The sequence below is a fragment of the Suncus etruscus genome, chromosome 8, assembly GCF_024139225.1.
Source record: "Suncus etruscus isolate mSunEtr1 chromosome 8, mSunEtr1.pri.cur, whole genome shotgun sequence".
NCBI lineage: Eukaryota > Metazoa > Chordata > Mammalia > Eulipotyphla > Soricidae > Suncus > Suncus etruscus.
Genome location: NC_064855.1, coordinates 92,118,505 through 92,139,854, shown reverse-complemented (window position 1 = coordinate 92,139,854; position 21,350 = coordinate 92,118,505).

Genomic DNA, 21,350 nt, shown 5'->3' with positions numbered 1-21,350 from the left:
TCTAGGGTACTATTCTTTCATGTAGCCAACCCTGATTCAATTCTTGATACCCCATATAGTCCTCAAACTCTCCAGGAGTGATACCTGAGTGTTGAGCCAATAGTTAAACCCTTAGCACAATTGAATGTGGCCATTCCCCCTACCTTCTCAACAGAACAAGCTCTATTTTATTAATTTTCTGTTTCAAAGAGGTTTTCAAATGTCGTTACTTTTTGTCATATTTTTATACTATTATTTTGTATTTGAACATTACTTTAGTAAATACTTATTAACCTATTACTGCCCTAATTTATAATATAAATGTCAATCTCAGTATGATTTTTAACAATGTTGTATTGTAGGTTTGTTTTTTTCCCCAATTCTTTATGTATTTAAAAATTCCTTTGAAATATTTTTGAGTTACACCTGTTTAATTTAAAACTCTTCTTTTCAGTTTATTTTATGTTGTTGATTTTATATTGTTCTTCATTCTTTATGTAGGCGTGCATTGCTGAGTTTCTCCCTAATTACTGCTTTTGCTGTGTCCCACAGATTTTGGTAACTTGTTTTCAATTATCATTAGTCTCAAGGAATCTCTTTATTATTTCCTTGATTTACTATTTGATCCAGATATTATTAAGCAGCATATTATTTAGTCTCTAGGTGTTAAGAGTTTTCCCCATATCCTCTTTTTACAATCAATTTTTATCTATCTACCCTCGTGGTCTTATAGGATGCTTGGTATGATTCTTACGTTTGTGAATTTTTTTTTTTTTTTTTTTGGTTTTTGGGTCACACCCGGCATTGCTCAGGGGTTACTCCTGGCTGTCTGCTCAGAAATAGCTCCTGGCAGGCACGGGGGACCATATGGGACACCGGGATTCGAACCAACCACCTTTGGTCCTGGATCAGCCGTTTGCAAGGCAAACGCCGCTGTGCTATCTCTCCGGGCCCACGTTTGTGAATTTTTATGTTAGAGTTATATCCTAGAATGTAACCTATCCTAGAGAATGTTCTGTGTGAACTAGAGAATGATGTATATTCAGCTTTTAGAGAATGGAAGGTCCTGTATAAATCCATTAGTTTCAGCTCTTCTAGTTTCTCAGTTAGGGCTTTATATCCTTATGTTCTGCCTTGTGGATATATCCAGTGACAAAAGTGGCATGTTGAAATTTCCCACTATTTCCATCAACATGCTTCTCTAGGTTTGAAGCCTTATGTACTTTGCTGATGCAATATTTGTTACCTATATTGATTAGTTAGTGCTTCTCGGTTTATTGTTCCCCTGATCAATAAATAGTGTCCATCCTTGTTTCTAATTCTTTTTTTTCTAATTATTTTCTTGAAGTTGAATGCAATTTAGTCTGATATATATATGTATGGCTGTTCCAGTTTTTTCCCCAGAGGTTGTATAATTGTTTTCCATCTTTTCATTCTGAGCAGATGTCTATGCTGAGATTTTAGATGTGTTTTTTTTTTTTTTAAGAAGCAAATGGATGGGTTTTGTTTCCTGATCCAATCCTCTATTCTGTGCCTTTTGATGGGAGAGTTTAGTCAATAAACTAAACTAAATTTAAGGAAACTATTGACAGAAAAGGCTGTTGTGTGATTATACTCTGTAGGGTTGTTGCTGTTACAATTGATTATTTGAGGGGCCTGAGTGATAGCACAGTGGAAGGGTGCTTGCCTTGCACATGGCTGACCCAGGACAGATCCAGGTTTGATTCCTGGCATCCCATATGATCCCCTGAGTCTGCCAGGAGCGATTTCTGAGCGCAGAGCCAGGAGTCACCCCTGAGTGCCACTGGGTGTGGCCCCAAAAAAAACACACACAAAAAAAAAATGGTTATTTGGTTTATATAAGTGACCTTTAAGTAATTCATTTAGAGTTGGTTTGGTTATCAGGAACTTTGCAAGTTCTTTTTTTCTGAGAGTGCTTATATTCCTCTCATATAAATGAGAGGTTTGCTGGGTAGTGAATTCTAGGTTGAAAATTTGTTTTTCATTCAGTAATTTCAATATTTTATTCCAAATTTTTCTTGTCTGGACCATTTCATATGGGAGATCTGGTGTGATTCTTATGCTCTTTTCTTTATACTTAAAGTTTTTCTTCTCCTTTCCTGATTTAAGAAGTCTATCTCCCTCTTTGTTTTTTGCCATTTTGATTTACTATAGTTTTTGGTAGTGCTCTGTTTGATTCTGTTTTATTTGCTACTCTTTAGTCTTTTGTATTTGTACAGATACCTCTTTCCAGGGACTGGGAAAGTTCTCTACTATTATCTCTCCTACTTTTAATTTTCCCCCTTTCCCCTTTTCCTACCGTTCAGGTATACCTATAATTCAGAGATTATTCCTTTTACATTGTTCATTAAAAACCTTATAATTGGGGTCGAAGAGGTGGCGCCAGAGGTAAGGCATCTGCCTTGCAAGCATTAGTCTAAGATGGACCACAGTTCGATCCCTGGCATCTCATTTGGTCCCTGATTTCTGAGCGCACAGCCAGGAATAACCCCTGAGCTTGCGAGTGTGGCCCAAAAAAGAAAAAAAAAAAAAGAACCTTATATTTTCTTTCATACTTTTTTTCATACTGGTTTTTTTTTCATACTTTCTTTCATACTCTTCTTTCTTTTTGATTTCTTTTTCGATGGTGGCTTATAATTTGTCTTTTCGCGTTTACCTATACTGTTCTCCCCTTATGTGATCTGCTACTGTGGCTTGCTAACATGTTTAGTTCCTTAATGTCCATTTGTATGGGTTCTCTCATTTTCTGAAAGCATTCTTCTTTGAGTTGGTTGAACTGCTCACTTATTACTTGCTTAATTTCTGTTACTTGGTGAGTACACATTTGGGTTGTTATGCCTTCTTAGTGCATTCGTACTTTGTATCATTATGTAACTTTCTTCTCTATAACTAGTAATTATCTTTTTTTTTTACAGTTTAAATTTTTTATTTAAGCACCATGATTACAAACATGATTATAGTTGGGTTATAGTCACAAGCAGAACACCCCTGTCACCAGTGTAACATTCCCACCCCCAATGCCACCCCTCCCTCCTTCCCATCCCATGCCTGTATTCGAGACAGGCATTCTACTACAGTCATTTTCTTTTAAAGTTCAGTAAGCTGTTTTTTTTTCTTTCTTAAAGGATAAGTGTTAAAAAAAAATACAGTAGTAAAGGTGTGATAGTGGCAATCGCTGTTGTTTGCATAGGCTCAGCAAAATATGGGGAAAATGGAAAAAAATCATTGGCCTGATTACAAGAAGGCTTCACCTCAGCATCCCTCGGAAACGACTGCATGAGCCAGCGAGCGGGGGAACCCGTATGTCACATGTTGTGTCACATCTGGCCGTTAGTTCTCAGTGTGGAGGACGCAGCACACCCTCACCATCACTGCAGGATTTTTACCCTCATTCAAAATGGCAAAATGCAATATGTGTTTAATATATTATTGTTAAAATTAGACGCTTTTGTGTGAGTGTTTGTCTGTTTTGGCAGGTCACTGCGTGATGTGGCTCTCTGACTCTCACAGTTTAAAATTTTGGCTCTTTGTGTCTAACTTGTTCATCATCCCTGGTATATGGTATGGAAGTAGAGCTTACTCCATTATCCATGATCTATTTTTTGTTTTGTTTTGTTTTTACACCTATAAGTGGTCAGGGGCATTGCTCCTGGCACTGCTGCACTAAAAAATTACTCCTGGAAGGCTTGGAGAGATCATATGAGATACCAACACTTGAACCCCATTAGACTGTGTGCAAGGTAAGTGCCCTACAGGCTGTGCTATTGCTTTGGCCCTTTCCTGATCTAATAATTAAATTTTGGGCCCGGGGAGATAGCACAGCGGCGTTTGCCTTGCAAGCAGCCGATCCAGGACCAAAGGTGGTTGGTTCGAATCCCGGTGTCCCATATGGTCCCCCATGCCTGCCAGGAGCTATTTCTGAGCAGACAGCCAGGAGTAACCCCTGAGCACCACTGGGTGTGGCCCAAAAACCAAACAAAAAAATATTTTATATACATGGAAAAAAGGTTTTCTTTTTTTTTTTTTTTTTTTTGAAAAAAGGTTTTGAAGCTGTGACTAAGGATCTTGAGATTCTTAATAAAAGGAAGGTCATCCTGTATTACATGATGGCCACAATATAATCAAAAGGATTTTTTTAATCAGAGTGAGGTAGAATGTCATTAAAAGTGATATGATTATAAAAGCAGAAGTCAGAGAATCAGAGAGGTATTTAAATATACTTTTCTTCTTGCTTTGATGGTGGAGGATGGTACCATAAGCTAACAAATGCAGTTGTATCTCAGAAATTTTTGTCTTTTGTGTTAGGAGTCTTCCTATCACGTTTTATAGCTATTTGGATATATGTTGCATTAGTTCTGGGATTATAGTGCTTTGTGTAAGTTCCCAATTTTTAACACCAAATTGTTTTGTTACATTTTTAGGATTGGGTATTAAGTATTTGAAGACCTGTAAGCGAGGTGAAAATAGAATAATGTGAGATAAAGTCGGAAAAGTAGTTGCACTTATTATATTAAGAATTACTGACCATGTTAAGGAGTTTGAATATTTGTTCTAGGAACACTTAAAAATATTGTAAAGTTTTAGGCAATGAGAGAGCATGACTCATTTTAAATATATATATATATATATTATATATTATTTAATAAGGCCAAATTGAAATACAAAGACGTTGCTTGTAAATTTCAGAGAGAAATGAACTAGAAATAAATACATGTATATACATATACATTTCAATAGTTTCAGGATGCAATTACAGATGGATTAAGATGTTGTGGTGATGCTCTTATTAGCTTATGACATGCTATCTTGCTCAGTTAACACTGAACATCCTATACACTGCAGGCCACTATGATCATATATAGCAATGACTTTATACTTCTAATTACTGTTTTTCTTTTCCAAGAGGTGTTGATTTCCAAATTAATAATATATATATATATATATATATATATATATATATATGTAAGAAGAGTTGAGTATTTAGTTCAAAGCCCTGAGGCAAATAGCATTTGGTTGTTAGAGGATGAAAAATCTGCCAAAGAAAATAAGAAGCTGCAGCCAGGAAGAGATAGGAAGGAAGCCAAAATTTGTTTCCCATTGCTATAAGAATTTATTTCAAATTCTCATCACATTAATCACCAAAAAAAAAAAAAAAGACAATAAAGCACAAAGCTATAAAAATATCTTCTACACAATATAATGAAGTTCCCTAATTATTCAATTATATCATTGCCAATTCACATTCAAAATTATCTGTAGGAAAAATTTCTCTATGCACACAAACACATAAATATTTGGGAGATAATTTAAGAAAATGTTAACAGAGATTGTGTCTAATGATAGACTAATGAATATTTATTACTTTATTTTATTTTTCTAAATTTTAAAGCTTTTTTATACTAAGCATATCAGAAAAATTGTCTAACACTTATTTCTTTTCTTTGTGAAGAAATTTTCTATTGTTTAGAGCAGCGAAATTAATATGATGTTATGATACCCTAAGCCTCTGAGGCATCTAAAATGATTTTTAAGTTGCATATCTCAAATATATTTGCTTCTCTGCTGTCTTTAGAATTCTTTCACACAGATTAGCAGGCAATTCTTTAGGCATTATTTTGTGAAATGGCTATGTATAAAAAAAACATAAATATTTTGTTATTTTTATCTGCCACTTCTCTACTTCCTCATCTCTGTGATGTGACATGTTATAATATGGGACTATTATTGTACATATTGAGGCTATTGCAGATAAAACTTAAAATATATAAATAGCAAAATCTAGTCCTTGCATTGTATAGGTTATGTGCATGAGGGTACTGAATTTTTCATGCAGTGGAGAAAAGCAGCCTAGGTTTGATCTATCACTTAACAAATAAGTCATAGTAGGAAGTTATTTAAACTTATTTTTTTCTTGTTTGACAAGATAAGATTTTTAAAATCATACTGAGAGCTGTTCAGAACTTACTTGTGGCTCTGGACTCAAAGGACTCAGGGAACTATAAGGGTGCCTGGTCTCAAACCCTGGTCTTCCATGTGCAAGGCAAGCACCCTATCTACTAAACTATTGATGTGGCCCCAATACAGCTGAGTTCTTAATAGTATTTTTCTCCCTCAAGTTTATTATGAAGTAAATTATGTACTAGAATATACCTATGCAGCACTTAGAACATGCCAGGGAATATTTACACATTCTCAACAAATAGTGTTTTGCATATTTCTCTTGTGACTAACAGAATGGAATTCTGTTCAATGACTAAATTTAAAACTTCCCAGAGGGCAAAAGTCAGGTCTTGCTCTTTTTTTTTTTAATACACAATGACTCATGTGCTTAAAGTGCTTATAATTTAGAATTATCATTTCAACTGTGAATTCTCATGACACAGGCTAGATAAGAAATAATAACAAATCTTTGTTGAATTGCTTGGTGATGCTCTCATTCGCTTATGACAACCTATCTTGCTCAGCTGACACTGAGCTTCCTATACACAGCAAGCCACGCTTCCCTCACAGAGCAATGATTTTATACTTCTAATAACTGGTTTTCTTTTCCAAGAGAAGTATTTCTTTTTGAATCGGTTAATATCAGTTGTACTAACTACAGTGATATATTGAGTTAAATATTGAATAAACTGTTAAACTTTGAGTACAAAAAAAAAGAGTTGTGTTTTTTATGAAAGTTAGTTGAAAGTGTTAGGAAAATTTGATAAAAATACGTTCTTAAAATTTTCTGTCAAGTTAGGTGTGGACTATGCAAGAGAAATGTACCGGAAAAACCATTTGCACTCATTTTTACTCACAAATGTCTTTAGGTTCTCTTTTATTTTTAAGAAATACAAAATAGAAAACTTAGGCAATGGATGTAGAAAAAAATTCATGTGACTTATGAAGGGCATATCTATATTAGTAAATCACAACTTAGGAGACATTTTGGTCTAGCATCTAAAGATTGGTGTGTATATATCTTTAAGTGTGTATATATCTTTATATAAGCCATTTAAAAATAATGTACTACTTTAGGGCCAGAGTGGTCATGCTAGAGGTAAGGAGTCTGCCTTGCCCGTGCTAGCCTAGGACTAATCCCCAGCACCCCATATGCCCATATGTTCCCCCAAGCCAGGACTGATTTCTGAGTGTAGAGCCAGGAATAACCCCTGAGCGTCACCATATATGACCCCAAACCCCACCCCCCCCCAATTACTATTTTAGCAACTCTTTATCCTATTTGTCAAAGAGTAAAAGTTTTCCTTCAAGTTTATTGGCAGAAATTACTGATTTTGGATTCTAGTTTAGTCACTTGACAATCTTATGGTTTCGACCCATTCTTTTTAACCTCCTTATTTTTAGTTCATCATTTGTAGAAGAAATTGTAGATGGTGATTTTTTTTGGGGGGTAGAGGGGGGCCGGGCCACACCCAGCAGTGCTCGCTCTACATTCAGAAATCACTTCTGGCAGGGGCTCGGGGGACCATATGGGATACTAAGAATCATATCCAGGTTCTTCCCAGGTCGACTTTCTGCAAAGCAAATGCTTTGCCACTGTGCTATCGCTCCAGCCTTTAGAAGGTGATTTTTATTTTTAGTGAAGATTTTTTGCTTTTTTGTTAGTAATGGGAAAGGATTTGAAATTACACAGAGTTCCTGGAAGGGGAAGATGCCTAATGAGGTTTTCTAGATTTTGAGAGCTACTAAATTCTTCTTTTGTTATCTCTTCTAAGTATTAAAACCACATTTCCCAGTAGTAAATTCTACACACCCAACTTTATTTCTTTAATATACTTTTATTATTATTTGACTGAATATCAAATGAATTATAAATGTTTACTCATTCGAGGAAAAAATGTCCATTAGATATGTTTGGTTTAAAATTTTAGGAATTTTTTATGTTCTTTCCTTTCTCTATCAGTACATCCATTTCATGCCTCATAATAGCCTTCTATTTCTGATTACTCCAGTTAAATTTTTTTTGTTTCAAATAAGGATTTAAGTAGATTCCTATTTTCTAAATATAACTTATTTATTGACAAAGAACTCAACTCTTACACTACATTATTGTCTTTCTTTCTAACATATCCAATGCTATTGTTACTTTTCCAATAAAACAAATCTGAGGAGATTGCCAGCAAATGCAGACAAGCTGGCAGTCAGGAGACACACAGAGTAAGCCCTTGCCAAAGTGAGGATAAAGCCTACTTAATTTCACTATCAATCCACCATACTCAAACAGGAATAATTTTGTAGGTTTTACCTACTGCCTCCCTCTAACCAGTCTCAACTTCCCGATGTTCTTCAATACATCTGTCTTTTCACAATGCTACGTTTTCCTTGAAATATAATTCTTTGAATTATGCCATGTTTATAGCAATTATTTGGAACAATTATTCAATTTTTTTCCACCTAGGAGTTGTCCTTGTTACAAAATATGTAGCTTCGAAGGGTTCTTGGGTTTGTGAGGAGGGTGAAAGCTGTATCTTCTTCACCACACACACACACACACACACACACACACACACACACACACACACACACACACACACACACGATGATTTGCACATCTGTGGGAAGAATGTAATTCTGCCAGACTTCTTTTGGTTTGACTTAGTGTCTTCTCCTAATTACTCCACATAGGGCCTCAAGTGACAATAACAGCTGGTTATGCAATTAAAACCTTTGGGCCGTGAGTGGAGAGCTCAGTTAGGATGACTGGAAGGGCACAGTGTATAGCACACTCATTGGTTTAATAAGATGGAAAGTATTTGGCTGCTCAGTTATGCAATTCATTTTAACTTGAATGGAGAAATCAAATTAACTGCAGGCAGGTATTATAAGAGCCGGCAGCTCCGACACCCTCAGTGTTCCATGAAGCTGGAGGTTGTCCCTGTAGAGTAGCAGGTGTTCTTCTTCCTCTTCTTTATCTTTGAGCATATCTGCAATCAAAATGTTCAGTATGTCTTCTTTAGCAGTGAAGAGGATATTTTGATTGAGACTCCATCAGTTGCAGAACTTGCAAAAAAGCAAGGAGAACCTTGATGACATAGGCTAAGCATAATAACCCGCAGAAACAAAACCACATGATAAGTTTTCTAAATTGCTGAATACCGTGGAATTAAAAATATAAGCAGATATATATTGACATAGCTTTTCCATCTTGGTTAAACTTGAGTAACTTTGATTCATGTTTCATAGAAAATTAGTTGCTCCTCATAATGCTAATGCTTTTAAACCATCTTTGATATAGTTAGGTGTGGTAGAATCACTTTCAAGTGATCTCTAAGAAGAAAATAAAGAATAACTATAACATCCTTAGAAATATCTCTTATTCAGCCTTTGATTGATTTAAAATGTTTTCTTAAAGACTTTAACTTCAGCTCTAAGCGACTATGCAAAAATTAATGGTATAAATTAATAATTATAACTTTTTCAAAGCTTCTTAAAAATACCACCTGCAAGTTGTTACTGCATGAAGAGCTATCATTTCTTAATTTGTCTGGTTTATAATTTAAGGAAACAAGTGGACATGGAGAGAACAACAATTACTGAAAAATTAAGCCATTTGGCACATTCATTTTAATTATTGAAACGTTTTGCATTGATATAAATCTACTGTCATGTATACATTTTAATGTCTTATTAAATATCCTACAATTGAAGTTTTTCTCCATGCTTTTGTACCATGCTGTGAAAAATGAATAAATTGTGTGTATTTTTATTCTTGCCTTCTTCCCTCTTCTTGGCTGAGGCATAATAAGAGTAGGTAACATACATTTGTCAGTCTGTTGCCTCTTTGGATCAGCTTGTTGTAGGTAATCCATACTTTTAGTGAAGGAATTTATAATCAATACTTATGTGCTAAGTACTATTTTTAGTCCTTTATTATATACTTTTTTATGGTTTTGCTTTGGAGGTCACACCTGGTAGTTCTCAGGTCTTGGCTCTGTGATCAGGAATCACTTTTGGGTGCATGCCAAAGATTGAATTCGTGCAAACTTGACCTTGACTCAATGGTGTCTTTTATGTTTTTTATTATATTTTAGGTGTTTACAATAGTGTTAAAGTTGATGGTCTTGATGTACAAAGTTATTGCATTCTACTGCTGCCAAAGTATTTTTAACATCTAGTATCCCACTATCACTTCTAATTCACTCTTCATTCCTCTCATCTCTCACCCCCGTGCTTTATATTTCAAGGTTTCAAAGTCCATGGCCAAAGGTTTAAATAGCGACTCTTTCTTTTGTTTAGCCTCTAATCTATAGACAAGTGAGATCATCTGGTATGTGTTACTCTCCTTCTGACTTGCTTTGCATAATATGAAATCCTCCAGTTCTATACACCTTGTAGCATATTGCATAATGTACATGATATAATCTTATAGCTGCATAATATTACAGTATGTATATATTCCACATCTTTACCCACTCATCTGTTATTGGAAATCTGGGTGCTTTCTATGTTCTGATTATTCTACTAAATGATGCAATGAATACATGTGTGCATATATCTTTTCAAATGAACATTTTTGTGTTTGTGCTGAGAGTCACTACGAAGAAGACACATTATTTTTTTCAGAGGCCTCCTGATATTGTCAGCACCACCTAGCTTTTCTCTTTACCTCAGCCTCTCCTTATTGTCACTGAATTCTTTTTTTTTTATTTAAACAACTTTATTACAGACATAATTGTGTTTGGGTTTCAGTCATGTAAAGAACACCACCCATCACCAGTGCAACATTCCCATCACCAATGTCCCAAATATCCCTCCTACCCACCCAACCGCCGCTTGTACTCTAGACAGGCTTTCTATTCTCTTCGTACATTCTCATTATTAGAATAGTTCAAAACGTAGCTATTTCTCTAACTAAACTCATCCCTGTTTGTGGTGAGCTTCATGAGGTAAGCTGTAACTTCCAGGTCTTTTCTCTTTTGTGTCTGAAAATTATTATTGCAAGAATGTCTTTCATTTTTCTTAAAACCCATAGATGAGTGAGACCATTCTGCGTCTCTCTCTCTCTCTCTCTCACTTATTTCACTCAGCATAATAGATTCCATGTACATCCATGTATAGGAAAATTTCATGACTTCATCTCTCCTGATGGTTGCATAATATTCCATTGTGTATATGTACCACAGTTTTTTTAGCCATTCATCAGTTGAAGGGTATCTTGGCTGTTTCCAGAGTCTTGCTATGGTAAATAGTGCTGCAATGAATATAGGTGTAAGAAAGGGATTTTTGTATTGTATTTTTGTGTTCCTAGGGTATATTCCTAGGAGTGGTATAGCTAGGTCATATGGGAGCTCAATTTCCAGTTTTTGGATGAATCTCCATGTCACTTTCCATAAAGGTTGAACTAGACGGCATTCCCACCAGCAGCGGATAAGAGTTCCTTTCTCTTCACATCCTCGCCAACACTGCTTGTTCTCATTCTTTGTGATGTTTGCCAATCTCTGGGGTGTGAGGTGGTACCTCATAGTTATTTTGATTTGCATCCCCGTGATGATTAGTGATGTGGAGCATATTTTCATGTGTCTTTTGGCCATTTGTATTTCTTCTTTGTCAAAGTGTCTGCCCATTTCTTCTCCCCATTTTTTGATGGAATTAGAAGTTTTTTTTCTTGTAAAGTTCTGTCAGTGCCTTGTATATTTTGGAGATTAGACCTTGTCTGATGGGTATTAGGTGAATAGTTTCTCCCACTCAGTGGGTGGCTCTTGTATCCTGAGCACTATTTCTTTTGAGGTGCAGAAACTTCTCAGTTTAATATATTCCCATCTGTTAATCTATGCTTTCACTTGCTTGGAGAGTACAGTTTCATCCTTGAAGATGCCTTTAGTCTCAATGTTTTGGAGTGTTTTACCTACGTGTTGTTCTATATATGTATGGTTTCGGGTCTGATATCGAGGTCTTTCATCCATTTGGATTTAACCTTCATACATGATGTTAGCTGGGGTCTAAGTTCAATTTTTTGCAAGTGGCTAGCCAGTTGTGCCAACACCACTTGTTGAAGAGGCTTTCCCTGCTCCATTTAGGATTTCCTGCTTCTTTATCAAAAATTATGTGATTGTATGTCTGGGGAACATTCTCTGAGTATTCAAGCCTATTCCACTGATCTGAGGGCCTGCCTATATTCCAATACCATGCTGTTTTGATAACTATTGCTTTGTAGTACAGTTTAAAGTTGGAGAAAGTAATTCCTCCCATATTATTTTTCCCAATGATTGCTTTAGCTATTCGGGAGTGTTTATTGTTCCAAATGAATTTCAAAAGTGCCTGATCCACTTCTTTGAAGAATGTCATGGGTATCTTTAGAGGGATTGCATTAAATCTTTACAATGCTTTGGGGTTTATTGCCATTTTGATGATGTTAATCCTGCCAATCTATGAGCAGGGTATGTGCTTCCATTTCTGTGTGTCCTCTCTTACTTCTTGGAGCAGAGTTTTATAGTTTTCTTTGTATAGGTCCTTCACATATTTAGTCAAGTTGATTCCAAGATATTTGAGTTTGTGTGGCACTATTGTGAATGTGGTTGTTTTCTTAATGTCCATTTCTTCCTATTACTACTGGTGTATAGAAAGGCCATTGATTTTTGTGTGTTAATTTTGTAGCCTGCCACCTTGCTATATGAGTCTATTGTTTCTACGAGCTTTTTGGTAGTCTTTAGGGTTTTCTAAGTAGAGTATCATGTCATCTGCAAACAGTGAGAGCTTGACTTCGTTTTTTCCTATCTGATTCCCTTGATATCTTTTTCTTGCCTAATCGCTATAGCAAGTACATCCAGTGCTATGTTGAATAGGAGTGGTGAGAGAGGGCAGCCTTGTCTTGCACCAGAATTTAGAGGAAAGGCTTTTAGTTTTTCTCCATTGAGGACAATATTTGCCTCTGACTTGTGGTAGATGGCCTTAACTATATTGAGAATGGTTTCTTTCATTCCCATCTTGCTGAAAGATTTGATCAAGGATGGGTGTACGACCTTATCAATGCTTTCTCTGCCTCTGTTGATATGATCATGTGATTTTTATTTTTCTTGTTGTTGATGTTGTGTATGATGTTGATAGATTTACGGATGTTAAACCATCCTTGCATTCCTGGGACGAAACCTACTTGATCGTAGTGGATGATCTTCTTAATGAGACACTGAATCCTATTTGCCAGGATTTTGTTGAGGATCTTTGCATCTGCATTCATCAGCGATATTGGACTGTAATTTTCTTTTTTTGTAGCATCTCTGTCTGGTTTAGGTATCAAGGTAGTGTTGGCTTCATAAAAGCTATTTGGAAGTGTTTTCATTTGTTCAATTTCATGAAAGAGTCTTGCCAGGATTGGTAGTAGTTCCTCTTGGAAAGTTTGAAAGAATTCATTAGTGAATCCATCTGGGCCTGGGCTTTTGTTTTTGGGCAGACATTTGATTACCGTTTTAATTTCATCAATAGTAATGGGGGTGTTTAGATATGCTACATCCTCTTCCTTCAACCGTGGAAGATTATTAGAGTCCAAGAATTTATCCATTTCTTCCAGGTTCTCATTTTTAGTGTCATAGAATTTCTCAAAGTAGTTTCTGATTACCCTTTGAATCTCTGCAATATCAGCAGTGATCTCTCCTTTTTCATTCCTAATATGAGTTATCAAGTTTCTCTCTCTTTCTTTGTTAGTTTTGCCAGTGGTCTATCAATCTTGTTTATTTTTTCAAAGAACCAACTTCTGCTTTCGTTGATCTTTTGGATTGTTTTTTGGGTTTCCACTTCGTTGATTTCTGCTCTCAGCTTTGTTATTTGCTTCTGTCTCCCTATTTTTGGGTCCTTTTGTTGACCACTTTCTAGTTCTATGAGCTGCATCATTAAGCTACTGAGTTATGCCCCTTCTTCCTTCTTGATGTGTGCTTGCAAAGCTATGAATTTTCCTATCAGTACTGCTTTTGCTGTGTCCCATAAGTTCTGATAGTTTGTGTCTTTATTGTCATTTGTTTCCAGGAATCTTTTGATTTCATCCTTGATTTCATTTTGGACCCACTGGTTATTCAGTATGAGGCTGTTTAACATCCAGGTGTTAAAGTTTTTTTCTGTGTCCCTTTGGAATTCACAAATAATTTCAGAGCCTTGTGGTAAGCGAAGGTAGCCTGCAATATTCCCATCCTCTTGATATTATGGAGGTTTGTTTTATGTGCCAGCATGTAGTCTATCCTGGAGAATGTCCCATGTACATTGGATAAGAATATGTATCCAGGTCTGGGGATGGAGTGTCCTATATATATCCACTAGCCTCTTTCTTTTATTTCTCTCCTCAGGTCTAGTATATTCTTGTTGGGTTTTAGTCTGGTTGACCTATCCAGTGTTGACAAAGCCGTGTTGAGGTCCCCAACAATTATTGTGTTGTTATTGGTATTATTTTTCAGATTTGTCAACAATTGTATTAAATATTTTGCTGACCCTTCATCGGTGCATATATGTTTAGGAGAGTTATTTCTTCCTGCTCTACATACCCTTTGATTAATATAAAATGTCCATCTTTGTCCCTTACAACCTTCCTGAGTATAAAGTTTGCATTATCTGTTATTAGTATGGCCACTCCAGCTTTTTTTTTAATGTAATTTTTATTTTGATCATAGTGGCTTACATATTGTTGACAATAATATTTTAGGTATATATTTACATAAAATCAGGGGGGATTCCCATCCCTAAATTGTCTTCCCTACACCTCCGTTTTTGTCCTACCTCCCATTTCCTCTTCCCTCTCCCCCAGGGCGTCTAGAATATGTGGTCCCCTCTGTATCTAACCTACTACTTAGTAGTCTTGCATCAGTTTGGTCTTGATGCCTCCCTGATTTCCCCCTCTAAGTGGGGGCAGGGCTAGCTAGTTCAAGTTGCGTGGTTTTGCCTGAAAAGGTGAAAATATATAAACTGGGGGTAAAAGTCTAATACCCCGAAGATGGGCAGAATCCTTCTAGAGGTTCTCATCATCGATTTGGGAAATGAGTGAGAGAAAGAATGTGAAACACTCCCCCAGTACCAAAAGAAGTGTCAAATATCCAGTGAGGACTCCTGCTATATCAATAAGCACCATAAAAGACAGATAAACAAAATAAAACAAAACAAACAAAAACCAAAAACAAACAAAAAACAAACAAACAAACAAAAAAAAAACACGCCGTGGTCTTGAAATAAGAAACATGGCGTAGCCCCTCTCGAAAGAAAAGGAAGAGAGAAAAGAAAAAAAGTAAATAAATAAATAAGGATATCTGGGGACAACGATTTCAATAATCACATCCAAACAGAGAAATCGACCAAAATAGCTAGGTAAATAAAAATAATAATAACAATAATAAATGAAGGTAATATATATATACATATACATATACATATATATATATAAATGTCCAAGGTTTTGTGTTTTTTTTTTCCCTTCTGCCCTGGCACAGTAAATAATGGGGTCATTCGAAAAGGAATTCACTTGCCCTATGCGATATGGGGTTTCTCCGTCCTTGGAGTATACTGTCATGGGATCAACTCTAGTCTTTGCTCAGGATCATTACTCTCCCGGTGGTGGGTTTTTTTATTTTTTTTATTTTTTTTTGGTGTGTGGAAGACTTCTGCTCTGTCCAGGGTGATGCAATCAGAGCTCTGTGTTTAGAGGTCTCAGTATCTGTACAGATCCTGAGATGGGACTTATGGTGAAGTCAGTCTTTGTGAATCTAGAGGTTCTGTTACCTCAGTGCCATTTTAATCCGTCTTCTGTGGTTGGTGATCTTAGTCTTTGCCCTGAACCTAGGATGGCATCTAGGATAGCGTCTTTCTTTGTGCTTCCAGAAGCCCCTTTCCGTTACAATTGTCTCTGCCGGACCTTTGGAACTGAGGATCATGCTTATTGTGCAGGTCTTAGTTCAAACCCTAGACTAGGGCTTTTTTATTGGTCCCAAGATGTATACAGTCTGGTCGTGGTTCTCGTATCCAGTCATCTGTAAAACACAATCTTGGCTTTTGGACCTACCAAAGGGTGCCACGTCTTCTGGTTTTGTCTTGTCGTTGGCTGGTGAGGTAGGCTAAACTGCTCTGAGGTCAAGTTGTTCACATTTTCCTCATTGTCGGGATATCGTGTTTAAGCTGGCCCTTGTTGTTGACCCTGCAGTACTAAGGCTGTCCCAGATGGAGTTTGTTTCTTGCAGCTGTTGTGAAGAGCTGTGCCGTTTCTATGTCTGGGATCCAGGGTTCAAGGCTGGTTGAATGGTATCTAATCACCTGAGGTCTAAGTTGATTCCACATGACATATTTTCAAGGTAGGAAATAACCCTGTATTGTAAACAACTATGAGTTCCTATCTTTAGTAGATAAGATCTCTTTTTTTTTTATATGTAAGATTTCCCCTTTATTTAGTGTGCCTTTGCAGAGGGAAGTGGTGCTCCATTATATTGTTGGTGTATTTGGATTGGACAGAGTGGGTAACAAAAATAGGTCGCATACCCAAAAACGATTATAAAAAAAAAAAAAAAGAAATAAAAGTGTATGTGCCCACAAATATATATGTAGGGCAAACATTAAAAAAAAAAAAAAGAGAGAGATAAAATGAGTTAGCGAAGTTTTTAAAGGACCAAAGTGGTGCAAGAGACTACTTTACATTTGGGGGAGAACATGTAAAGAGGTGGTGTATTACAGGTCTTATGCCTATGTTGAAAGTACAGTTTTTCCCGTTGTCTTTTGGATTTTTCTTGTGGTGTGTGGGTTCCCAGGCATCTTCCAATCACTCCCCCTGACCTTCTTTATATTGGTAAAAATTTGCGGCAGGGAATTCTTGGAAGAGTTCTTGCATTGGGGATACTATTGGACCTAAGTCCGGTTTCAGGAAACAGTCCACGTTAGGGGGAGATGGTAGGGAGGGTCTCGTAGCATGAGTCTTCAGGGAAGTTGGCTGTCTTTTCTTGCAGGAGACGAGGTGTGGGATTGGCTGGGTGTCCCCTCGCCTGGGTGCTGGGTACTGGTTCGTTGGGTAGGAGGTCGATCTTGATGCCTAAGAGATTAGGGACTGAGGGTGGAGAGTTTTAATATGGTGGGAGATCTGGATGGGATTGAGGGGTGATGGGATAGTTGGATTTCCGGGGGGGGGGAAGGGGAAGGTATATGGGAGGGGTATGAAGGAAGAGAAAAGAGAAAATACCGTAGAAAGGGAGAAGAGAAAGGGGAAAAAGTAAAGAGAAGAATAGAAGAGAAAAAAAAAGAAAAAAGTAGCGAGAAGAAAGGAGAGAATAGCAAGGGAATGCTGGTTTGGTTGAATGTGTTCGATGACTAGAGCCTGTAGTTTAGGTCTGTACGTCGTCACAGGTACTGCTTTGGTGGTCTGACTGGTCCCGTGCTTCAATTCCTAAAAGAAGGTTTAACCTAGAAATAAAGTCTATGTTAAAGAGTTTTCTCGTGGCCATCTCGTCTTGCAAACAAGGTATGGTATCTCGTGTGGTATCCCGAGTTGCCATCTTAGTTTGTCCGCCCTTTGTATCTAAGGGTGCCTGTGGACAGAAAAGCTGAGAGGTTATTTAAAATGTAGCAAGGTAAAGGAATTAAAACGTAGTGTTATGGTATATTGCCATTGCAGTCCGTGATTTCCTGTGGTGTTCTATACTTGTGTTCCTGTTTACGATCTCTAAGGGATTATTGTGAGCTTTTGTTGTGGGGGTCTGATTACGTACCTGTTCTCTCTATGTTGCTGTTTCTGTTGTTGCTGTTTTCTTTGTGGTATAATGAGCCGTCAAGAGTTTGCGTTGTTCCTTTTTCATGTATTTTGGACACTGCTCCCACGTATATGTTGACTATTACAGTGTTCGGAGTTTCTACCCTGTTAAACCCTGTTGTATGATTGTTAGGTATTAGTTGTGTGTAAAATATATGTTCTAGGTATTTCAGAATAGTGCTACCATTCTGTGTTTATCTTTTGTCTTCTGACTTACTTTGTTTAACATAACATGATCTAGGTCCATCCACGTTGCTGCAAAGTCTGTGATTGTATCATTTCTAACTGCCATGTAATATTCCATTGTGTATATGTACCACATCTTAATGATCCATTCATCCGTTGTTGGACATCTAGGTTGGTTCCAATATTTGGCTATTATACTGAGTGCTGCAATAAATAGTGGGGTGCATACGTATTTTGGAATGAATGTCCTTCCATCTTGTGGATATATGCCTAGGAGAGCAATTGCTGGGTCAAATGGCAGCTCAATTCTGAGTTCTTTGAGCACTCTCCAGACTTTCCTCCATAGGTGTTGGACTAGGGGGCATTCCCACCAGCAGTGGATGAGAGTTCCTTTCATACCGCATCCCCGCCAACAAAGGTTGTTTCCATTATTTTTGATGTGAGCCATCCTCACTGGTGTAAGGTGGTATCTCATTGTTGTCTTGATTTGGATCTCCCTGATGATGAGTGAAGGTGAGCATGTTTTCATGTGTTTGTTGGCCATCCTTCTGTCTTCCTCAGAGAAGTGTCTATTCATTTCATCTCCCCATTTTTTATGGCTTTATTTGGTTTTGGGGGGCTCAGCTTTCTGAGTGCTTTGTATGTTCTAGATATCAGCCCTTTATCTGATATGTCGAGTGAAAAGATTTTTTCCCATTCTGTTAACTGTCTTCTTGCATTTAGTAGGGTTTCTTTTGCCATGCAGAAGCTTTTAAGTTTAATGTAGTCCCATTTGTTTATATTTGATGCTAATGTTCTTGCCATTGGTGCTCCATTCTCAAAGACCTTTTTGATGTATAGGTCTTCGAGTGTTCTGCCTATTTTATTCTCGATAAACTTTATAGATTCAGGTCTGATTTCAAGGTCTTTGATCCATTTTGAGTTAACTTTTGTATAAGGGGTGAGGTATGGGTCAATCTTCACTTTCGTACATGTGGTTTTCCAGTTGTACCAACACCATTTGTTGAATAGACTTCCTTTGTTCCATTTCAGGTTCTTACCTCTTTTATCAAATATTAGTTGGCTGTATATCTTGGGGTTTATGTCCGGGAATTCTGTTCTGACCCACTGGTCTGAAGTCCTGTCTCTGTTCCAGTACCATGCTGTTTTGACTACTATGGCTTTATAGTATAGTTTCAAGTTAGGTAAGGAGATGCCTCCCAGATTTTTGTTTTTCAGTGTGTTTTTGGCTATCCTGGGTCTTTTGTGGTTCCAGATAAATTTTATGATTGATTGTTCTATTTCTTTAAAGAATGGTGTCTGGATTTGGATAGGGATTGCATTAAATCTATATAGTAGTTTGGGTAGGATAGTCATTTTGACTATGTTAATTCTACCTATCCATGAGCATGGGATGTTTTTCCAATTCTTTAGATCGTCTTCAATTTCTTTCTGAAGCATTTTGAAGTTTCCCTGGTATAGGTCTTTCACTTCCCTTGTAAGGTTGATTCCTAGGTACCTGATATTTTTTGATACTATTTTAAATGGTATTGTGTTTTTAATCTCTCTCTCCTCGATTTCGTTGTTTGTATATAGAAATGCTACTGTATTTTGTGTATTGACTTTGTATCCAGCCACTTTGCTGTATTGGTTAATTGTTTCTAGGAGTTTTACTGTGGACTCTTTAGGATTTTCGATGTATATCATCATATCATCTGCAAATAGAGATAGCTTGTGTTCCTCTTTCCCAATTTGGATTCCTTTGATTCCCTTCTCTTGTCGGATTGCTATTGCTAGGACTTCTAGGGTTATATTGAATAAGAGTGGAGAGAGTGGACAGCCTTGTCTAGTTCCTGACCTTAATGGAAATGCTTCTAGTTTCTCGCCATTAAGTATAATGTTGGCTGTAGGCTTTTCATAGATAGCTGTGACTATCTTGAGGAAGGTTCCTTCTAACCCTATTTTGCTGAGTGTCGTTAACATGAAAGGGTGTTGGATCTTGTCAAATGCCTTCTCTGCATCGATTGATATGATCATGTGGTTTTTGTTTTTCTTGTTGTTGATGTGATGTATAATGTTGATTGATTTGCGTATGTTGAACCAACCTTGCATTCCTGGTATAAATCCCACTTGGTCATGATGTATGATCTTTTTGATGAAGTGCTGGATTCGGTTTGCTAAGATTTTGTTGAGTATCTTTGCATCTATGTTCATTAGTGAGATTGGTCTGTAGTTTTCTTTCTTGATGGTATCTTTGCCATCTTTGGGAATGAGTGTGATATTTGCCTCATAGAAGGAGTTAGGGAGGATTCCTGTTTTTTCTATGGCTTGGAAGAGCCTATGGAAAAGTGGTAGTAAATCTTCCCGGAATGTTTGGTAGAATTCACCTGTAAATCCATCTGGGCCTGGGCTTTTGTTCTTAGGGAGTTTTTTAATTACATCTTCAATTTCCTCTGAGGTGATTGGTCTGTTTAGGCTTTCTAGTTCTTCCTTTTCCAGTCTTGGAAGAGGGTGTTTGTCCAAGAATCTGTCAATTTCTTCTGGGTTCTCTATCTTAGCTGAGTATAGTTGTTCATAATATGATCTTATGATATGTTGTATTTTTTGAGGTTCTGTTGTAATCTCTCCCCTTTCATTTGTGATCCTACTGATTTGGGTGTTTTCCCTCTTCTTTTTGGTGAGTTTTGCCAGTGGTTTGTCTATCTTGTTTATTTTTTCGAAAAACCAACTCCTGGTTTCATTGATTTTTTGTATTGTTTTTTTAGTTTCTATGTTGTTTATTTCTGCTCTGGTTTTTATTATTTCTTGCCTTCTGGTTGTGGTTGGATTTCTCTGTTGCTGTTGTTCCAATTCTTTGAGGTGATCTTTTAAACTGTTGGTTTTGTTATTTTCTTGTTTCTTGACATAGGCCTGTATTGCTATGAGTTTCCCCCTAATTACTGCTTTTGCTGTGTCCCATAAATTTTGACATGTTGTCTCTTCATTGTCATTTGTCTCAAGGAATCTTTTTATTTCTTCCTTGAGTTGTTCTTTGATCCAGCTGTTGTTGAGCAGCATGTTGTTTAATCTCCAGGTATTAGTTTTTCTCCATTTTTCTTCTTGACATCGATTTTGAGTTCTGTTGCATAGTGATCTGAAAGGGTACTTCTAATGATCCTTACCTTTGTGGTCTTATATAGGTTGGTTTTGTATCCCAAGACATGGTCTATTCTGGAGAAGGTTCCATGTGGGCTCGAGAAGAATGTGTATTCTGCTTTCTGGGGATGGAGGGCTCTATATAAGTCTATTAGCCCCAAATCTTCTAATTTTTAATTTAGAGCTCTTATTTCTTTGCTATTTTTCTGTTTGGTGGATCTGTCCAGTGGGGATAGTGGAGTATTGAGGTCCCCTACTACTATCACATTTCCCTTCATGTGTTTCTCTAGGTTTACGAGCAGTTGCCTCACATATTTTGCTGACTCTACATTGGGTGCATAGATATTGACCA